General features: G+C 47.2%; 2 non-coding genes across 2 annotated transcripts; both read right to left on the minus strand.

The window, feature by feature from the left end:
* Positions 1–10143: 10143 nt before the first annotated feature.
* Positions 10144–10215, minus strand: Trnat-cgu (transfer RNA threonine (anticodon CGU)). The gene has a single exon. It is a non-coding gene; the product is annotated as a tRNA-Thr (tRNA).
* A 3645-nt stretch (positions 10216–13860) lies between these two features.
* Positions 13861–13932, minus strand: Trnat-cgu (transfer RNA threonine (anticodon CGU)). Its single transcript has one exon. It is a non-coding gene; the product is annotated as a tRNA-Thr (tRNA).
* Positions 13933–15818: the final 1886 nt, after the last annotated feature.

The raw sequence follows: 15818 nt of genomic DNA on the forward strand, positions 1-15818 counted from the left end.
TTTAAAATACACAGATAATTTTACACAAATAAACCAGTGCATGTTATTCAGAGTCCAGTTGAGAAATGGCCAGTAATTTATTAGCCCTTGGCACCTAATTAGTTATAGCTAACGCTTTTAATTTAGTCATCTATCTGTTAGGGTGTTCATCAGGAAGTTGTATGATATATTAGAGTGACATGCTTCTAGCAAGGTCCACATCATGTTTTTTTTTTCTCGTGGAGAGAAGCCTGCAAGTATGAAAACTGCCATGCGTCAATGCACTCGTGTGCAAAAGGTTGCTGTGCCATCCAACAGTCTCAGCGGGGAAAGTTAACTGTCCTTTCTGTGGTTTTACGTGCCAAAACCAGTTCCGAGGAGCTGTTGGGGAGCTGTTGGTGCATTGTGTAAAGAATATTTGTTATTGTCAATGACAGGGCCAGCTTGCTTACCCACTAAGACAGTTTCAGGGCCCTGCAATTCCATGCACATGACCTTTTTCAAATTTCATGGGGTGGGGGGGTTCATTACCGGAAAAAATAAGCACACAATGTGCTCCTCACTGGAAACGGTTTGTTTTGGTGTCACTTATGATGCTCATCTCCCAAATTAACATCTTGACAATTAGAACAAATAAAAAGTTGGCTCATTGCTTTGCTACTTGGATGACGCGCATCATGAATACTAGCACTTTTTCAACCAAACTCCAAGGAACATGCACTTTGTTTTGTTTGTGTAGACTTAACAGTAATTTACTGATGCAGAAGTACTTTTCTCTTTAGTGTCCCTTTAAGACCACGGTGGTCAGGACCAACACAGTTCGTTTGCCTCCCCCCCCTTTTTTCTTTAAAGTTTGTGTAGCTATACAACAGCTATACTCTGGTATAGCTGTTCAAAATGTTGCAATTATTGTTGACAAGCACCATTGTTGCACATACAGGAAAGTAATCAAGCCTTCGCTGTTTATTATTATGTATGCATAATTTTCCCCGCCTAGCTTGCAATGCCTACATCTGTAAAATTAGCAATAGCTTGAATATTAACAGCACTCTTGCCATTTTATGGCTGATATCTTGCACGTGTAAACCTGCCTTAGAAGGTTGCATAGTTTGTTAAACATCTAACTTTAAAAACTGTGCATCAAGAGGCTTGCACCTTTTGGCCAGTTTGAATGTTGCCATCCCAAGTTATACCAAATGCAATCTGCATTTTTGCATTGAAAGGGGTTTGTAATAATAAATGATTCATTGTTTATTGAGATTTGCAGGTGCTTGACTGTCTCTGATATGTCATAACATTGACTGTTGGTGGCGGTGGGTGCAACTGAAAACTTGCAAAGAATATAAAAACAGTGACAAACTAATTCTTTAGTGGCATTCTACAGTTCCTGAGTTATGTTAACTTGTACCACTGATACTTTGACGTCATCAAAGCCGTGCCAGCTTGTTCACAATGTCTGCGCAGTTTGCTTTGGGCATTCACAGAGGTCACAAATATCTTATTTGTGACATTTGTCCGTTGAATGTAGCCTGCACAGCTTAACAGGTTGCTTGTCATTCTAGTGTCTATTATAATCTGTTTTGAATATTTTTACTTTGTTCAAAGGCACTTATGACAAGGCAAAGAGGAGGGCAAGAAGGCGGAATGCGAGTTGGCTGTGGACACCACGGAGCTGTCGGGTAATTGCTAGTGTTTTTTGTTTTTTTATGCTCATGCTTATGTGAAAGGGGAAGGCAACTTGGAGCAGGGTTACATTTACAGAGCAGTCGCTCTGCCAACTGGGCTGACCAGGAAGCTAGAGGTGACAGCTTCAGGCTAAAGTGGCAAGTCGAAGTGCATGCAACAAAAGTTTTTTTCTGGAAAAGCTGCCGGTTTGAGGGGTTGAGTCTTATAAAAGATGCGACTTATAGACCAGAAAATATGGTACTCCCCATTAGGACACAATAGAATGGTTCCACCTCTCCTTCTATTGCTGGAGGTACCCTTGAAAGTCTTTAAATACCTATGAATTTTTTTCACCGAGACCTGTACAAATCCTGATACTTTGCATTTACCAGAGTGCTCTGAAACAACCAAATATGCCATAAATCTACCGCTTCTGCTGTGAAGTAAATATTTTTGTGTTTCAGCGATGCTGCTGCGGGTGCAGCTGAGGCATGAAGTACGGGTCGTGTTTGAGAGGCTGGATGAAACTGAGCCTCTCAACAAGACCCGTGCAGTGTCTCAGCCTGCCTTGTCGACGGTGCCTCCAGTTCTTCCTCGGCTACCTGCCGACAATATTAAAGAATTAGAGGCAGCCGTGCGGGATGAGGCTGTGGCTGCCACCATGGTTTGTACTGCCCTTTTATTTGTAATTATGAGGCTATGTAACATGTGGAAGTTCTGTGCTGTTTCATGAAACATGGTGTGGGTTCTATGTGAAGGAACTTTGCATCGCACACACTAAAGAGTTCATGGAAATAATTTGTTCCCTGCTGTATAGTTTCTAATGACATATTTGGACTGGACCTTAGTTTCTTTAACATGCATCTAAGCGTACACTAGTCTTCTTGCAATGAGACCTCATCGAAATGTGACCCTGACTGCCAGAATCAAATCTTTCACCTCGAGCTCAGCACCGCAACGCCATAGGCACTTAGCTGCCATAATGGCTTGCTGAATCGGTGATTTCCAACAGCTCTCCGTAGAGATACATTCATGAAGCAGGAGTAAATCGTTAAGTTAATAAAAATCTATTGCTGATATAAAATGCAAACTGTGGCAGCTTTCTATAGAAGGACACAATGTAGAGCACTTGTGAATAAATTCTTTTTGATAGACGAGTTGGCACATCGTGAATGATAAATAGCAGTGCAAACAAGTGGGACACAGTACAGGAAAAGGGGTGCAATGATGTTCTGTATATACTGTATTTACCTCATTTTAATCTAGAGTTTTGTTTTCTAAATAATAGAGTTTGAAAATTGCATTGCAGTCGGATATGTAATGAAAACCACATGTGCAGCAAGTCTAGTGTACCTGTTGTCGAATTGCCTGATTGCACTAAAATTTTTTTCTTGTGCTACAAGCCCATGAAACAAACTCCTAAACTATCCAGTTTCATGCAATGGTTCAAAGCATTTTCTAGAGCACTAGCAATTACTTTAAGAATGTAAACCCACATACCCTGTGGCCCTTGTAACTTTTTATTCCACTACTCTGATTTTTCTGTGCTTTGTTTTATCTACCACTATTCTACATTATGTAAGAGAATTTATGCCCTTCATATTGAATAAGTGAAATACCCTATTTACTTATGTAATGGACACGCTCGCATAATAAACGCACCCCCAACTTTCGTCGTCAAAATTTCAAAATTTGTTTTCTCCCGCGAAATAAACACACCCTGAACTTGCTGCCGTGAAGTAGGAGAGACACAGTACGATGCGGCGTCCGATATGGCATTCAGTGGGTACGATTGTATCAGACGCTGAATTGTACGTGTGTCTCCTACTTTTATAGTGGTAGCATCATATGGACACTCCAGGTACATTTTTCAAGTCGGCGCCAATGATCGCGGCTTTATCCCGCGTTGGAGGGAAGAAAGCGGGTAAGAAACGCGCCTTATTTCGTCGTGTGCATGGCGCCGTTGGGAGGGGAGGGAGGCGGCACAGCAACTGCACATTGCATGGCCGGGCGTGCCCTATCTTGAAAACGATCTGCGTCGGAGGCTGAGTCTAGGTGCGACGGCAGCTTATACTTTTGAGCGTACTCCGTTATCGCAGCTCAGTTTGCGTTGAAGTGATACATGGCATGAAGGTCACTTCGCTCGCTGTTGCTGCAGCGCTTCCTCACACCAGCATTTCGACTGTGAGTCTCCGCGGTCATCGAGTGTGATTGGTTCATGTTTGCCTGTGCGCGCTGACACCATGCTGGTTAAATTACTTTGGAAGTTTATACGGGCGATAGAACTACTATCCTTACTTTGTATAGCTCTCTGCGCATTTGCTATCGCAATCGATGGTTCGCCTTGCGGACGAAATTGCGGCTTTCTTTCAAACAAATCATTCAAAACAAATCACTCAAAATTTTACCCTGCATAATAAACGCACCCCCCCCCCACTTGCGCACATTTTCAAAGGAAAAAAGTGCGTTCATTGTTTAATGTTTTTTCACCTTGGTTGCCATCCGTTTTGTTTTTTGACGGGCTTTTTCCCACCCAGTTTAAACCCACAATGAATGTAATGCAGACCAAAATAGTGTTGTTGAAGGGGTTATATGTTCTGTCTTCCCCATGAAGCCTTGTTCACTGACATAGTCGTTCGCCATATGCCTGTTGTAGCTAAATGAAATCAATAATAGTCAGTGAACAAGGCTTCTGTGTAGAAGCCAAAACATCCTTTCGACAAGCAAGTCGAAGCAAGTGTCAAAGCTTCCGATGTCTTACGTGGTTGCCTTCTGTGCCATGATGTTATGAGAGGGAGAAAGCTAAACGAAACCTGGCTGTAGAAAAACTAGTATAAATGAGGTATTTAGTGCACTCTGGGGTTTGCTAGTATATTTCTGGGGTTTTAGAGTCCGGAACCTTCACGTAAAGGGACAGACAACTGCTCGGAACATGAATTGAGAAAACCGCTTGTGCAAAAATGACCTATCCTACTGGTTAAAATAAGCCATATTTTTCTCATTAAATGGGGATTTATATTTTTAATTCTTCCCCAAAAGTTGCAAAAAATGACCCTTGGCGCGCCACATGGCAAAAACATGAAGATGCATAAGTGGCCTGAAGAGGAGGGCAAACTGGAACAACTTGGTATTGATTCATGGTAAATAAGGAACAGCGCACTGAAAACGTAGACGAAGGGAGACTTGACACACCACAAGTGCTGACTTTCAACTGGAAAACTTATTGAATGAACGAGTTTATGAACACTTGAGCTGTGTATGCACTTGCAAGGCAGTGAACAATTCATGACATGCACTCGTGGTTAGATCAGGTGATACTAAACAAGAATGAATGAAAAAAAAAACATCACACTGCTCGGCTGTCAACGATTTGCGGGGTCTAAAAAGGAAATTTCTCTTTCTTGGAAGACTATTGTAGGCTGACTAATGCAACCTGGTCCTGCTTTCTGTATTCTATAGGCCTCGCAAATTTCATGAGTCAATTGGTCTGTGTGGCGAAAAAGCTTCTCGGTCTGAGAGAATTCTGCAGTGCACCCGAATTGCCAAAAGCGAGGCGCAAACAGTGCATTTTGGTTCTCCCTGAGGCGCACGTTTACACACCGCCCTGATTGTCCCACGTACACTCGGCCACAGGTGAGGGGGTTGCTGTACACGATTGCAGTGGCGCAAGGCACACGCAGATTAGTGTGCCTTACAAGGCAGACTTTTTTTGCATTTGCACCTTTCTCCACACATTTTGTAACTGCTGTGCAGATGCTACCCACTTTCTGGCTGAAAAAAAAATCTATGCCATGCCACGATCCCCCCCCCCTTTTTTTTGTTTCAACCTGTGCGAACGCTAGTGTCCATAGCATGCTTCAATTTTTGCACGAACTTTCCACAAGACAGCATGCTATTGGCGTCTTAAGGAAAGCTTGTGCGAAGAGTAAAGTTTGCAGAGTAAAGATGCGGCACCAAGAAGCAAGCCGTTCGCCATACATCCACTAGCGTTCGCACAGGTTGAAGGGGGGGGGGGGCATCGTGGCATGGCATAGATTTGTTTTGTTCTTTTCAGCCAGAAAGAAAGTAGGTAGCGTCTACCCTGTAAGGCACACTAACATGTGTGTTTGCCTTGCGCCACTGCAATCGTGCACAGGATCCCCCTCACCTGTGGCCGAGTGTACGTGGGACAATCGGGGCAGTGTGTAAACGTGGGCCTCAGGGAGCACCAAAATGCACTGTTTGCGCCTTGCATTTCGCAATGCATTGCCATGACTGAGAGTGCACTGCTGAATTCTGTCGGACCGAGATTCTTTTTTGCCTCACAGACCAATTGACGCATGAAATTTGCGAGGCCTATAGAATACAGAAAGCAGGACCAGGTTGCATTAGTCAGCCTGCAATAGTCTTCTTAGAAGAAATTTCCTTTTTATACCACGCAAATCGTTGACAGCGGAGCAGCGCGATGGTTTTTATTTTTGTTATTTCATTATTGTTTATTATCACCTGATCTAACCACGAGTGCATGTCATAAATTGTTCACTGCCTTCCAGGTGTATGTGCAGTTCAACTGTTCATGAACTCGTTCATTCAATAAACTTACCAGTTGAAAGTCCGCACTTGGGGTGTGTCTACGTCTCCCTACGCTTTCAGGACACTGTTCCTTATTTACCATGAATAAGAGGCCTATCACATGGCTTTCTATTATTGTATGGGTTTCATGGTATTCTTATTAGTATTGAAATGCAGTCCACATTTTTCTGTTTTTTTTTACCTTACAATATGCTGATAAGCCTTCGTTTGTATTGAAAGTGGCACTGCCTTTGTTTGTGATGAGTTGGCTTGGTAAGTCTATCGACAGAATAATGATAACGGGGGCCAGGCAGCCATGATGTAGGTGTGTATTTGGGGGAAAAACGCTGTACAAATGTAAGAAGGCCTGTACGACAATGCAAACTTATTGTACCAGCTTTATATCTTCAAAAGTGGTTGAAAAGGCCAAAATGTAGGCAGTTAACTGCAGTTGCACTCACTCCTGTGAAGCAGAATGATAGGCTGCTTTCACAATTTGCGAAGCTGCAGGTGCAAACATTGCTGAGGGTTAACTTTTGGTTACCACAAAACTACGTCTTTAAAAACTGGTTGTCAGTCGCTCTAACGCAAAATGTGAAGGTCTGAAAATATCATGTCGGTATGCCTTTAAGCTGCTTTGTGCCACACGTATATAGATCTGGCTTTCCTGCACTCTAATGTCACATCCCCTAATTATGCATTGGGAATTTGCATGGGAGTAGAGTTGGTGCGCTTACAAGTGATAGTGAAAGCTTGGAGAGGTAGTTACCATGAAACATAGTTACTGTGCTAAGGGTTATGAAACACAAACGTGAAATGCACAGAACAGACAAGACCTGATGCACTTCGTGTTTGTGTTTAATCCAGTAACGCTAAGGTGTTGTAGAGCACATTTACAATTAAAGGGCATTGCGTCACAAACCTCTTCCAGCAAAAATGTTTTGCTTTGCACTCAGCTAAAAATTCACTTCACTTGGCAATAAATTATATTCTGGTAGTATTGGGTAGATTTTTCAACTTGAAAACATTGCCGCATACAATGCTCATTTCCATATCTCTGGCAATTTTTGTCTTTTGCAGTGCAAGCACCTCCTGCAAATAGGAGGGAAGTCACTGCGCGAGGTGGCATCGTATGCCATGAAGGCTGTAATGGCGCACCCCGTCCAAGTGCTTTACAGCCTTCATAGCAGGAAGGGGAAGAGGGCATTCATCAATTTGAAGTTATGCCGGATAGTCACAGGTAAAGCTTCCTCAGTCATCCTTTTGCATTGTTGAAGTATTGTGTGTACAGCCGAACTCCTCTACAGCGAAATGGCTTGCATAACAAGAGGTTGTCCTTGCCAAAATCGTGTCTTTCATATAAATTGTCAACTTCTACAACGAAGAAATTTGGGCGTCCCTGTTGGCTGATTTCATTTTTTACAATGAAAGCCACATACTCGGTCACCACTGCCCTTGCAGAAATTGCGAAAGTGTGCTCTGCCCTAGCACCAATGGCAGCTTAGGTGAATTGCTTGACGAGCATGCCGATGAATTGCATCACACCAGGCAGCTTACACGCTTAGCATCAGCGGATGAGACAGTTGAATATGTCTCGGTAAGTAAAGACATGGTGTGATCATCACTGATGACGTTAACGCTATGTTAGGGTGAAAAAACAAGAATGTTAACGAAGGCAACAGGGATGAAAATCCTGTAAATGGATCAAGAATTTTCATGGCGGGGAAGGCGATAGCATTTAATTATCCGCAGCATTACTTTGCGTATCCTGCATTTCGCCGCTGAGCATGCTGTGAACCTCGGATTCAATAAGGTTGGCTGCGGTTGCAAATTCTGTCAGATAAACTGTGTGCTAAAGACTTAGCAACTTATTTCACTAAGTCTCTTGAAGGTTTTCTTTTGTTGAATGTGTTTGCCTGCTCTATTGTGGGTGATCTTTACGGTGCATGTTGTATGTACTAATTGTGGTCTTTGCATGTTTGTGTGCAGATGTCATCTGTGAGAAAGGCGGGGGGCGACCTGACACGAGCGCAGGACTTCATTAAGTGGTTGCCAGGGTCTGTGGACAGCGGTGGTGGCAGGAAGAGGCGTTTCACAGCAACGTTTGCAGCAGAGCAGCCCGATGATCCCCCCTTCAGGGCAGGAATCATTGCCTGCCCACTGCTGCCCTCTCCCTGCCCTACCCTCGCCCTCAGGTCCCTGGAGAGTCCACCGTCGGCCCCTCCTGTCCGGCTGCTGCTGCCCCTGCTCCTTCCCCTGCTGCAGCCCCTGCCGCCCCTGCCCCTCCTCCTGCTGCTGCCCCTGGAGCTGAGCACCCCTACTGATGCCTGCATCAGTTCAAGAATTGTATTGTAAATAGTAAAATAGTACTGTAAATAGTATACTAAATAAATTATACTTTCGTTTACGCTTTGCGTGTGTCTGCAGGAAGTTTCCTTCCCGCACTTATTTCCATCACATTTTCTTCGCTACTAATTGTATAGGCAGTAAGCTAGCATACAAGCAACAGAATGGCTAAGGACAGGCTATGCTTGAAACACACTGGATGCAAAATGGCTGAGCACCGGATTTTCTTGAAACTCATTGGGTACAAAATGGCTAAGCACTGGGTATTCTTGAAACACGTTGGATACAGAATGGCTGAGCACTGGGTATTCTTGAAACACGTTGGATACAGAATGGCTAAGCACTGGGTATTCTTGGAACACATTGGATACAGAATGGCTGAGCATTGGATGTTCTTGAAACATGTTGGATACAGAATGGCTGAGCACTGGACGTTCTTGAAAGACTGGATACAGGATGGCTGTGCACTGGCTCTATGCTTGAACTACGTTGGATTCTACAATGGCAAACTGTACGGCCAATCTTGGCTCGAACAGTGGGTGAACCTTCGATCGGGTTGCACTTTGCAATGATGCCAGAATTGGGCCAAAGTTCGTACCAATTTCTGCAAACATTGGACCAAGCTTGGCCCAGTACTGTCGTGCTGCCTGGGATGTATCCAGGAGCAGCGGATACGTAATCTTGATCCGTGTTGAATGATAGCAAACGTCTGCAGAAACCACCACTCTTGGCCCGTTGTACGCAGGCACGTGACGCAGGTGAGCGTTACTCCCACAGGCCGCAATAAGAGAAATGATCCCAAAAAGCACCTGCACAAAAAGCGGAGTGTCAGGTACATAGCCACGGTAGTGCCGCCTTGTCCACTAGAGAGCGACGAGCCAAATCCGTCCTATATAGGTGGTAGCCAGACTGTCATGTGATCTCCAGTTGGCGTTAACGTGGCCGAACTAGCTGCGCCGTGCGATGTATCCAAGTGCAGAGGATACGTAATCTTGATCCGTGTTGAATGATCGCAAACGTCTGCAGAAACCACCGCTGTCGGCTCATTGTACGGAGGCCCTTGACGCTGGTGAGCGTTACTCCCACAGGCTGCAAAAAGAGAAAGGATCCCAAAAAGCACCTGCACAAAAAGTGGAGTCTCAGGCGACATAGCCACGGTAGTGCCACGTTGTCCACTAGAGAGCGACGATCCTAATCGGTCCTATGTAGGTGCCCGCCAGGCTGTCCTGTGGTCTTCAGTTGTCGTGTACGTGCCCGAACTAGTTGCGCCGTACGATGTATCCACGTACAGTGGATACGTAATCTTGATCCGTGTGTAATGATCGCAAACGTCTGCAGAAACCACTAAACTAGGCACGTAGTACGCAGGCCCATGACGCTGGTGAGCGTTACTCCCACAGGCCGCAATAGGAGAAAGGATCCCAAAAAGCACCTGCACAAAAAGCAGAGTCTTAGGCGACATAGCCACGGTAGTGCCACCTTGTCCACTAGAAGCAAACAAACATTGACACCAAGAACAACATAGGGGAAATTACTTGCAGACACTAATTGAATTAAAGAAATGATAAATTAATGGAAATGAAAACGGATCAAAAAACAACTGTCCGCAGGTGGGGAACGAACCCACGTCTTCGCATTACGCGTGCGATGCTCTCACCATTGAGCTACCGCGGAACCGTTTTCCCATCCGCTTTCCCTATTTCCACTATGTTGTTCTTGGTGTGAATGTTTGTTGGCTTCTTATGATATGATTAATAAAAATCGGGCCCCTCGGTTCCCTTTATTCTTGTGCACTAGAGAGCGACGAGCCTAATCGGTCCTATGTAGGTGCCAGCCAGACTGTCATGTAGTCTCCAGTTGACGTTAACGTGGCCGAACTAGCTGCGCCGTGCGATGTATCCACGTGCAGTGGATACGTCACCTTGGTCCGTGTTGCATGATCGCAAACGTCTGCAGAAACCACCACAGTAGGCTCGCTGCACGCAGGCCCGTGACGCTGCAGAGCGTTACTCCCACAGGCTGCAAAAAGAGAAAGGATCCCAAAAAGCACCTGCACAAAAAGTGGAGTCTCAGGCGACATAGCCACGGTAGTGCCGCCTTGTCCACTAGAGAGCGACGAGCCTAATCCGTCCTATGTAGGTGCCAGGCAGACTGTCATGTGATCTCCAGTTGACGTTATCGTGGCCGAACTAACTGCGCCGTGCGATGTATCCACGTGCAGTGGATACGTCACCTTGATCCGTGTTGAATGATCGCAAACGTCTGCAGAAACCACCACTCTAGGCACGTTGTACGCAGGCCCGTGACGCTAGTGAGTGTGACTCCCACAGGCCGCAATAAGAGAAAGGATCCCAAAAAGCACCTGCACAAAAAGCGGAGTGTCAGGTGACATAGCCACGGTAGTGCCGACGTGTCCACTAGAGAGCGACGAGCCTAATCGGTCCTATGTAGGTGCCAGCCAGACTGTCATGTGATCTCCAGTTGACGTTAACGTGGCCGAACTAGCTGCGCTGTGCGATGTATCCACGTGCAGAGGATACGTAATCTTTATCCGTGTTGAATGATCGCAAACGTCTGCAGAAACCACCGCTGTAGGCTCATTGTACGGAGGCCCGTGACGCTGGTGAGCGTTACTCCCACAGGCTGCAATAAGAGAAAGGATCCCAAAAAGCACCTGCACAAAAAGCGGAGTCTCAGGACATTGCCACGGTAGTGCCACCTTGTCCACTAGAGAGCGGCGAGCCTAATCGGTCCTATGTAGGTGCCAGCCAGACTGTCATGTGATCTCCTGATGACGTTAACGTGGCCGAACTAGCTGCGCCGTGCGATGTATCCACGTGCAGAGGATACGTAATCTTGATCCGTGTTGAATGATCGCAAACGTCTGCAGAAACCACCGCTGTCGGCTCATTGTACGGAGGCCCTTGACGCTGGTGAGCGTTACTCCCACAGGCTGCAAAAAGAGAAAGGATCCCAAAAAGCACCTGCACAAAAAGTGGAGTCTCAGGCGACATAGCCACAGTAGTGCCACCTTGTCCACTAGAGAGCGACGATCCTAATCGGTCCTATGTAGGTGCCAGCCAGACTGTCATGTGGTCTCCAGTTGACGTTAATGTGGCCGAACTAGCGGCGCCGTGCGATGTATCCACGTGCAGAGGATACGTAATCTTGATCCGTGTGTAATGATCGCAAACGTCTGCAGAAACCACTACACTAGGCACGTAGTACGCAGGCCCATGACGCTGGTGAGCGTTACTCCCACAGGCCGCAATAAGAGAAAGGATCCCAAAAAGCACCTGCACAAAAAGCGGAGTCTCAGGCGACATAGCCACGGTAGTGCCACCTTGTCCACTAGAAGCAAACAAACATTGACACAAGAACAACATAGGGGAAATTACTTGCAGACACTAATTGAATTAAAGAAATGATAAATTAATGGAAATGAAAACGGATCAATAAACAACTTCCCGCCGGTGGGAAACGAACCCACGTCTTCGCATTACGCGTGCGATGCTCTCACCATTGAGCTACCGCGGAACCGTTTTCCCATCCGCTTTCCCTATTTCCACTATGTTGTTCTTGGTGTGAATGTTTGTTGGCTTCTTATGATATGATTAATTAAAATCGGGCCCCTCGGTTCCCTTTATTCTTGTGCACTAGAGAGCGACGAGCCTAATCGGTCCTATGTAGGTGCCAGCCAGACTGTCATGTGGTCTCCAGTTGACGTTAACGTGGCCGAACTAGCTGCGCCGTGCGATGTATCCACGTGCAGTGGATACGTCACCTTGATCCGTGTTGAATGATCGCAAACGTCTGCAGAAACCACCACAGTAGGCTCGTTGCACGCAGGCCCGTGACGCTAGTGAGTGTGACTCCCACAGGCCGCAATAAGAGAAAGGATCCCAAAAAGCACCTGCACAAAAAGCGGAGTGTCAGGCGACATAGCCACGGTGGTGCCGCCGTGTCCAATGGAGAGCTACGAGCCAAATCCGTCCTTTATAGGTGGTGGCCAGACTGTCATGTAGTCTCCAGTTGTCGTCAACGTGCCTGATTTAGCTGGTATCCACGTGCCGTGGATATGTAATCTTGATCCGTGTTTAATTATCGCAAACGTCTGCAGACACCACCGCTGTAGGCACATTGTACGCAGGCCCGTGACGCTCATGAGCGTTACCCCCACAGGTCGCAATAAGAGAAAGGATTCCAAAAAGCACCTTCACAAAAAGCGGAGTGTCAGGTGACATAGCCACGGTAGTGCCGCCTTGTCCACTAGAGAGCGACGAGCTAAATCCGTCCTATGTAGGTGCCAGCCAGACTGTCATGTGATCTCCAGTTGGCGTTAACGTGGCCGAACTAGCTGCGCCGTGCGATGTATCCACGTGCAGTGGATACGTCACCTTGATCCGTGTTGAATGATCGCAAACGTCTGCAGAAACCACCGCTGTAGGCTCATTGTACGGAGGCCCGTGACGCTGGTGAGCGTTACTCCCACAGGCCGCAGTAAGAGAAAGGATCCCAAAAAGCACCTGCACAAAAAGCGGAGTCTCAGGCGACATAGCCAGGGTAGTGCCACCTTGTCCACTGGAGAGCGACGAGCCTAATCGGTCCTATGTAGGTGCCAGCCAGACTGTCATGTGGTCTCCAGTTGACGTTAACGTGGTTGAACTAGCGGCGCCGTACGATGTATCCACGTGCAGAGGATACGTAATCTTGATCCGTGTTGAATGATCGCAAACGTCTGCAGAAACCACCGCTGTAGGCTCATTGTACGGAGGCCCTTGACGCTGGTGAGCGTTACTCCCACAGGCTGCAAAAAGAGAAAGGATCCCAAAAAGCACCTGCACAAAAAGTGGAGTCTCAGGCGACATTGCCACGGTAGTTCCTCCTTGTCCACTAGAGAGCGACGAGCCTAATCGGTCCTATGTAGGTGCCAGCCAGACTGTCATGTGATCTCCAGTTGACGTTAACGTGGCCGAACTAGCTGCGCCGTGCGATGTATCCACGTGCAGAATATACGTAATCTTGATCCGTGTTGAATGATCGCAAACGTCTGCAGAAACCACCGCTGCAGGCTCATTGTACGCAGGCCCATGACGATGGTGAGCGTTACTCCCACAGGCCGCAATAAGAGAAAGGATCCCAAAAAGCACCTGCACAAAAAGCGGAGTCTCAGGCGACATAGCCACGGTAGTGCCACCTTGTCCACTAGAAGCAAACAAACATTGACACCAGGAACAACATAGGGGAAATTACTTGCAGACACTAATTGAATTAAAGCAATGATAAATAATGGAAATGAAAACGGATCAAAAAACAACTGTCCGCAGGTGGGGAACGAACCCACGTCTTCGCATTACGCGTGCGATGCTCTCACCATTGAGCTACCGCGGAACCGTTTTCCCACCCGCTTTCCCTATTTCCACTATGTTGTTCTTGGTGTGAATGTTTGTTGGCTTCTTATGATATGATTAATAAAAATCGGGCCCCTCGGTTCCCTTTATTCTTGTGCACTAGAGAGCGACGAGCCTAATCGGTCCAATGTAGGTGCCAGCCAGACTGTCATGTGGTCTCCAGTTGACGTTAACGTGGCCGAACTAGCGGCGCCGTGCGATGTATCCACGTGCAGGGGATACGTAATCTTGATCCGTGTTGAATTATCGCAAACGTCTGCAGAAACCACCACAATAGGCTCGCTGCACGCAGGCCCGTGACGCTGGAGAGCGTTACTCCCACAGGCCGCAATAAAATCAAGGATTCCAAAAAGCATCTGCACAAAAAGCGGAGTCTCAGGCGACAAAGCCACGGTAGTGCCGCCGTGTCCACTAGAGAGCGACGAGCCTAATCGGTCCTATGTAGGTGCCAACCAGACTGTAATGTGGTCTCCAGTTGACGTTAACGTGGCCGAACTAGCGGCGCCGTGCGATGTATCCACGTGCAGTGGATACGTCACCTTGATCCGTGTTGAATGATCGCAAACGTCTGCAGAAACCACCACTCTAGGCACGTTGTACGCAGGCCCGTGACGCTAGTGAGTGTGCCTCCCACAGGCCGCAATAAGAGAAAGGATCCCAAAAAGCACCGGCACAAAAAGCGGAGTGTCAGGTGACATAGCCACGGTAGTGCCGACGTGTCCACTAGAGAGCGACGAGCCTAATCGGTCCTATGTAGGTGCCAGCCAGACTGTCGTGTGATCTCCAGTTGACGTTAACGTGGCCGAATGTTTGTTGGCTTCTTATGATATGATTAATAAAAATCGGGCCCCTCGGTTCCCTTTATTCTTGTGCACTAGAGAGCGACGAGCCTAATCGGTCCTATGTAGGTGCCAGCCAGACTGTCATGTGGTCTCCAGTTGAAGTTAACGTGTCCGAACTAGCTGCGCCGTACGATGTATCCAGGTGCAGCGGATACGTAATCTTGATCCGTGTTGAATGATAGCAAACGTCTGCAGAAACCACCACTCTTGGCCCGTTGTACGCAGGCCCGTGACTCTAGTGAGTGTGACTCCCACAGGCCGCCATAAGAGAAAGGATCCCAAAAGGCACCTGCACAAAAAGCGGAGTGTCAGGTGACATAGCCACGGTAGTGCCGCCGTGTCCACTAGAGAGCGACGAGCCAAATCAGTCCTATATAGTTGCCAGCCAGACTATGTGGTCTCCAGTTGAAGTTAACGTGTCCGAACTAGCTGCGCCGTGCGATGTATCCACGTGCAGAGGATACGTAATCTTGATCCGTGTTGAATGATCGCAGACCTCTGCAGAAACCACCACTCTAGGCACGTTGTACGCAGGCCCGTGACTCTAGTGAGTGTGACTCCCACAGGCCGCAATAAGAGAAAGGATCCCAAAAGGCACCTGCACAAAAAGCGGAGTTTCAGGTGACATAGCCACGTTAGTGCCGCCGTGTCCACTAGAGAGCGACGAGCCTAATCGGTCCTATGTAGGTGCCAACCAGACTGTCATGTGGTCTCCAGTTGACGTTAACGTGGCCGAACTAGCTGCGCCATGATATGTGTCCACGTGCAGTGGATACGTCACCTTGATCCGTGTTGAATGATCGCAAACCTCTGCAGAAACCACCACTCTAGGCACGTTGTACGCAGGCCCGTGACTCTAGTGAGTGTGACTCCCACAGGCCGCAATAAGAGAAAGGATCGCAAAAAGCACCTGCACAAAAAGTGGAGTCTCAGGCGACATAGCCACGGTAGTGCCACCTTGTCCACTAGAGAGCGACGATCCTAGTCGGTCCTATGTAGGTGCCCGCCAGGCTGTCCTGTGGTC

The sequence above is a fragment of the Dermacentor silvarum genome, chromosome 10 (assembly GCF_013339745.2).
Source record: "Dermacentor silvarum isolate Dsil-2018 chromosome 10, BIME_Dsil_1.4, whole genome shotgun sequence".
NCBI classification, from domain to species: Eukaryota; Metazoa; Arthropoda; class Arachnida; order Ixodida; family Ixodidae; genus Dermacentor; species Dermacentor silvarum.